Source organism: Miscanthus floridulus, chromosome 7 (genome assembly GCF_019320115.1).
Source record: "Miscanthus floridulus cultivar M001 chromosome 7, ASM1932011v1, whole genome shotgun sequence".
NCBI classification, from domain to species: Eukaryota; Viridiplantae; Streptophyta; class Magnoliopsida; order Poales; family Poaceae; genus Miscanthus; species Miscanthus floridulus.
The window spans coordinates 8,310,775-8,317,477 of NC_089586.1; the positions used below are offsets into that span (position 1 = coordinate 8,310,775).

Here is a 6,703-nt window from a genome sequence, read left to right on the forward strand (position 1 = left end):
TGCATCAACAGTGAGCGTGACTCGTAGTCAACTGCATCACACAATAAAAATAATAATCACGGAGTGACATTGACATATTGACATATCGTAGTCAAGCAAAGTAAATGTTTAAATATAACCAAGAGATTGAGTGACATTGACATATTATAGTTGAGGAGCAGAGTAAATGTTTAAATATAACCGAGAGGTCGAGTGACATTGATATATTCTAGTCAAGCAAAGTAAAGGGGTAGGGGGCAGTGGGGGGCTCAAGCCCCCCCCCCCCCCTCCCCTACCGCCGCGGATTCTATGGAGCCTCTAGAGCCCTAAGAATGTTTGCCATGACGGTTTAAAGGACTCCTCCCTTTGAATTATAAAAAAAATAACATAGTGATAGCGACATTCCAACATTCATAGTCACTATTCTTGATATGTGGCCGTCCATCAATGCAAGTCCCGTTTAGGTGTACAGATTCGTGTATATATATACGGAGTCTTTCAGCTACTCAATTCTACGAAGAAGGTAACTTGGTTGCCTCGTTAGGTCCGACGTCATCCTTGCCAATCTCGTCTGATTTCTCATGGCACCTTTGATAAATACTCCCTCCATTCACAAACATAGTGCATTCTAGACTTTTTAGGACATATTAAGGGATAGAGGAAAAGACTCTCATATCATACCACCGAATTAATATGTCTTTCTACTAAACAAGAAATCTGTGACCAGTAAATAAGGAAACCGTCAATCTAATCAAGGGCCAAATTACTAAATTTGTCAACAATATGGCCCAAGTCTAGAGTGTGGACAAATTCTAAACACTAGAATGCACTATATTTGTGAACGGAGTGAGTACGATTTATGCATTAAAAATTGTGGGTTTTTTTATGACTCATCAAATAAATTGATTACTGAGAATAGAGTACATAGTCCATGGGACTAAGGTCCCAAGTAGCCATCTCGCTACTAGACACGACATGTACCATCGCTACTCCATTAATCGAAACCAGTGAGTAGGGATTGACAACTTAAATTTAAGAGAGAACTCTAAAAAATGTACCACCAAAAAGCGGTGGTGGAAGAACTTCTTGCTGACCCACTGTACGCACAGTGAATCGGGTCACTGGACAGCAGCACAGAAGGTTTCCTAGGCCTGCCTTGCACTCTCTGGTGCTGAAGGTTGTGAGCCGAGCCATATTTGTGAAGGATGCTTCTCCGGGCTCAAGCGAACGCCTTTGACGGATTGACAATTTGTTGACGCCGAGTTGAGTCACCACACCGGAGCTAGTTTGCTCAATGTAGGGCCTAGCTGACGTTAGGGTCGGCCGGCGCCTATGGTTTGTCTACACCCGGATCCTGTGCCTCCAGCGATGAGCGTGATAAGCAAGACACGTCGCCGGAGTAGCCTCGCCGGGAGCACGATACGCAAGATACGCCGGTGAGGTCTCTTGAGAACCGAAACCCCACACGCCTAGGAGGGACCCCGTCGGGGTACGCGGCGGCTATGGGCTGCCAGCCGGCCTGACTGCTCTAGGACGTCGTCGTCGAGCCTCCAGCCATGCAACACCGACGAAGGATGAGAAGAAGAGATATATCGATGGGAAAAGAGGGTAAAGAGAGGTATTAGTGTGTTTTTGACGATTGGATGTTGAGATCCTCAATCGGCCGTGATCCTCTCGTATATATAGAGAGGGGTGGCAATCGGTCATGATCCTCTCGTATATATAGAGAGAGATGTGGTCTTATCCCAGTAGTAAACAACTCCAAAACACGTTTTTTCAAGTTTCCCATGTCAAAAACCGATTTGGAAACGAATCGGTGACCCAGGTTCTCATATAGCTAAGGTATTGCATTTCAGTCTGCTAGTGGATAGCCTGGCTCCCGGTCCGGCCCGCAGCTCTCCAGCGGACTGCATGCGTTGATGTGCGCAGGACGGAGCCCCTTGCTCGCCGCCACCGTCATAAACCCCTGGCCTGCTGGTGGTGGACGGCCTGCCTGGTTCCCGCGGCGAAGGGGCATGTACGATAGTCGATTGCGCTGTCGTCTGCGCTGCTTGGGCCCCTCCGCCACTGGTGTTCCGCACGCGGGGCCCGGCGGTGACCCGCACCGCCGCTCGGGGGACCTCGCACGACCCCTCGCCTGCCGTGCCATGGAGGAATGCCCGGTCGTGGCCTTGGGCAGGTGGGACCGTGGGAGTGGCGCATGATGAAACAATTTTCAAGTGTCCATATACAGTATGTATATATATACCATAAATAAATAAACATATTGGCATATAGGTCATAGTTAGTACCAATCACGCGCGAAGAGAAACATAATATATCATTAATAAATAAATATATCAATCAGGAGAAATTACAATTATCAATCTTTTGGGCCGTAGTTAATTTGCACACTTGCATCACGTTATTGCAATCACCAAGATAATTAAATTAACAATTCTAAAAAAGAAAAGATAATTGCAATCACAAAGATAAATATATCAACGACGTCCTTCGCCGATCACGATATATATCAGCAGGCTAGCACGCCCCAGCCTTGAAGCCCACGGCGCCCCGGCCAACGTCGTACAGGACCTCGAACGTCCGCTGCTGCACGTTGCCGATGATGCCCCAGGAGCCAGAGGTGTCGTCGCCGTTGGTCGCGAAGGCGAGGCAGTTGTCCAGCATGATCCCGCTGGCGTCGAGGTTGACAACGGCGCCCCCGGAGAAGACTAGCGCGACGGCCGGTATCCTGACGCTGGACTGGCCGCTCAAGTCCAAGCAAGTGTCGACGATGCCGCCGCTTGGCGGTGCCGGCGGGTAACCCTGCTTCATCATCTCGGCCTTGAACGCCGACGACAGCGCCGAGTAGGCCGTCGGTGGCAGCTGCGTGAGGACCGTGCCGGAGTCCATGGTCATCCCGGCGGAGAAGACCTAGGTGGGGATGCTGAGCTGCCTCCCGCCCACCCTGATGGCCTCAAGGCGCATGCCGTAGAACGTGGGGTCCTGGCTCCTGAGCATCGGCGTCTTGACGAAGCCGGCCGAGGTTCCGGCGGCGCCGAGCGTGAGGAACCCGGAGGAGCTCGGCGTCGGCGGTAGGCAGTACGAGAAGGCCGTGCCGCCGAACGTCCCCGCCGTCTACGACACCAGCGACTGCGCGCCGCCGCCGAGCCCCATGAGCCCGTCGGTGTGGTCGTCGTCCCTGAAGCCCGACTCCACGTGGCTGCACCCGAACTGGAACTTGCTGACGACGGTGTTGGAGCCCAGCGCGAGCGTGTCGGAGCTGTAGGTCCCGGTCGTGCCCACCGAGCCGTCGCCGTACCTGACAATGTACTGGCACTGGGACCTGGAGCAGCCGTTGCCTTCCTGGCCGAGCTGCGCGCACGCGGCGGAACTGCAGGAGAACGGGGAGTAGGTGCGGGACGACCTGGGGTCGAAGAGTGGGTCCACCTGGGAGTGGCACTGCCAGCACGGCTTGCACTGCACCCATGACACGTCGCTGCCGGTGTCGATGAGCATGGTCTGGGACTTGCCCGGCGAGCCCAGGCGTACGGTGATCAAGTACTCCAGCGTGTTCAGGGAGGTGCCCAGGGTCGTCGGCACGGTCGTGGCGTGCGATTGCTGGACGTCACCACCAGCGCCGCCGCGGCCGCCCTTCTTGACGCTGTGGGAGAGCTTCCGCTGGATGTAGGCAGCTCGGAGCTGGTCGCGGTGGAGCCTCTCCTCCAAAGTTGGCATCTTCTTGGTCGGCAACGGCGAGCATGGGCCGTGACGGTGATGCAACGGCACCGTGGCGGCACCGGACGACGACCGAACCTCTGGGACGGAACCATCAAAGCAAGCAGGGAAACGATCGATTGTCATATATTAGTAAAACTGTGCACAAAATAATCAACCGAGTGGAAGGAAAGGAAACTGCTGGTGCGTGCACGGACAGTACTGCACCTTTGGACTCCGAGGAACAGACGGACTTAGGCTGACCGCAGCGCAGAGCGCTAAAGCGGCCGGTACGCTAGGGGTAGCGTACCGCGCGCCTGCAAAGGCCCCGGCAGCGTACCGGCGCTACAGGAACGCGCCCCAGACCGCGTGCGCGAGTGAACCACGCTAAACACTGTAGCAACACTGTAGCAAAAAAAGAGAGTGTTAGGGAGAGAGAGAAAGGAAGAGGGAGGGGAATAAAATATGGAATAGTAGATATAGAGTATGGGATAGAGATAACACGGGTGCGGAAGAAATGAGTATAGAGTAGAGAATCTTGATGACTAGGATAGAATATTTCTTTTTAGAGATAAAAATAGAGGTCGACGAGTGCGGATAGCCTTATTGGTCCTCCGAGACTGAGAGCCGAAGGACAGAACCTTGTAGCTGCCATCATCACCTGCGTGAGCAAGCTGAGAAAAAAGAGGAGGCTCAGGAGAAGAAGCTTCGGAACAGAGGCCATGGCTTGCGGTTCCTTGCTTGCCACTTTGCTAGGCAATGCTGCAGGAGCTGAGATATCAGAGATGCAGGGTTGCCGCTTCAGAATGCACCTGCTTATATAGAGGGTGCCCCGGCATTATTTATGACCGGGTATCATTGACAGATAACTATATATTAGGTGCTACTTCATCAATCTATCTCTTCATCATTAATCGCTACAGCTAGACATCAAAACCAATCCAGTCAACTTCTGACTGCGCTAAGGCGGCTAAGCAATCTATGAACATGGGCCGTACGCTTGTTGCTGCAGTCTCGATAGTACCAACAACCGGCCGTTTTTCAGTTGTTGTTGGCTGGAAATTCGAGAGACGACGGCCTACAAAAGATACTCGAGTGCTTGTGTGTGTGTATATATAGGAGTATAATTTTAGACATAAAACACATGGGGGTCTGCTCGCTTCTGCTTGCTGCTCGAGCTTGGAACTTGACCACCCAAATAGTCTTTTCTTCTTCCTTTTGCATGTGAGGCATAAAGTCAAACTAATAAAACTGGCATGCGGTCTAAATTCGTTAGTTGTAAGCAGCCAAATATTATTTATCTGCCTTCATTAAGCCACAGATCATTTTTCGACTTTCCTTTTGCTGCTTGCATTTGGCAACATTATCATTTGGTACTGTAACATGCATTTGGCGGCTAACCATTCATCATGAAACGATGATGAAACCTAGTCACATGCATCATTGACTTCTAGTAATCTTGTGTTAATTTTATAATAATAATAAGTAATAGATTAGTCTGTTTCGTGAAATTTATAAACTTCAAATGGGGCTTTCAAGTGAGAACAGGTATGCTAGGGCAGGGGGCTCGGGCTCATCTGCTAGCCAGTATATAAAATGATAAATAGTGTGACCACCAGTAAACTACATTTCCAATTTTCCACCATTGTACGTTGTCCCATTGTGTCATGGGTCATGGCATTGTTCATTCGAGGGCGCCACCATTCCGTAGAAAGTTCGCCTGGTTCGGCAACACGTCACATCGCTGGAATGAGATTCTGGACGAACTACATACATGGACAGTGACGAATCTAGAAAATATATTTAGGGGAACTGGGACAAAGAGAGCTATTTCTCAATGGGCTGGAAACTAGCTTCTCTACACTCTACTATGGGCCGCTGAAACACATATGCTGGCCTAGGAAGGCAGCCCAACTCGAAACTCATCTTCAACCTCCGTCGGGAGCACTCCAGCACCTTCTTCCCTGTTGTTAATGGTTGAAAAATTCATGGGGGGCTAAGGGGGCTCCAATGGCGCGGTCAGGGTAGGGGGGCTTGAGCCCCGGCAGCCCCCCTGGCAGATCCGCCCCTGCTAATGGATCAGTCTCCGTCCCATCCTTCAGAAGAAGAATATGAGAACTCGATCATTACCAAACCTCCTTAGGTTAAGTCCGAGACCCAATCATTTCTTGCAAATTATACTTGGATGTACTTCTTAGCTACGTACTTAATAACCTCAGGGAAAAAAAAGTTAGAACCAAGAATTGCTTCTTTTGGTGGTTGTGCCACCTCCTACCAGTCAAGGGATCGAACATTAAGTGACTTGTATTGATATGTACTTCCTCATTCCAAATTAATTATAAAACGTTTTGTAATTTAGAATTGATGGAGTACTTCAACAACAAGGTGCTTTTCACTGTGGCTCAAACAGCCATTGCGCCCCATTCGGCCCTAGAACCGACGGTGAAATATTATCACTGCCGATTCTTTCTAGAACTGGTGGTAAAAAGGGTGTAGCAGAAATGGTTTACGTAGTAGTTAATAAGAACTAGAGTTTGAATTTAACACATGGATAAATTTTTGTAACAACCATATAAGACCAAAAGTTGAAAGCCAAAATATCGATTTATTAGCAACAAGAGTTCGTATGAATTAAGCGAAGGTTTAAACTAATATCCATAGAGATGTAATTCAAATAATGAAAACACATATAGAGTAATTGACAAATTTAAACACATCCGGATAGAGATGCTAGATTTTTTTAGATGATGGATAGAGATTCTAGATGTGTATTTTTGTTACAAATAAATAGAGAGAGTAAAGATAATCAATTTTTTTAGTTGCATGCATTAAATTTATTGGTGGAACTTTTAATACCTATGCTGGAGCACAAATGATAGGCCCCGTTTGGCGGAGCTCCCAGAGTTGATTCTCTGTTGAATCCAGCAGGAGCTCTGCCAAAAAGTTTTTCAGAGAGAAGTGATTCTCTGCTGATTTCGTGAAGTGATTCTCTGAAATGAACTTGGAGGCTGAGAGTTGAAAAATAGCT

The 6,703-nt window shown here is 49.2% G+C and overlaps 1 pseudogene; it reads right to left on the reverse strand.

The window, feature by feature from the left end:
• Positions 1–2,365: 2,365 nt before the first annotated feature.
• Positions 2,366–4,399, reverse strand: LOC136462476 (aspartyl protease family protein At5g10770-like; annotated as a pseudogene).
• Between the last annotated feature and the right edge of the window lie 2,304 nt (positions 4,400–6,703).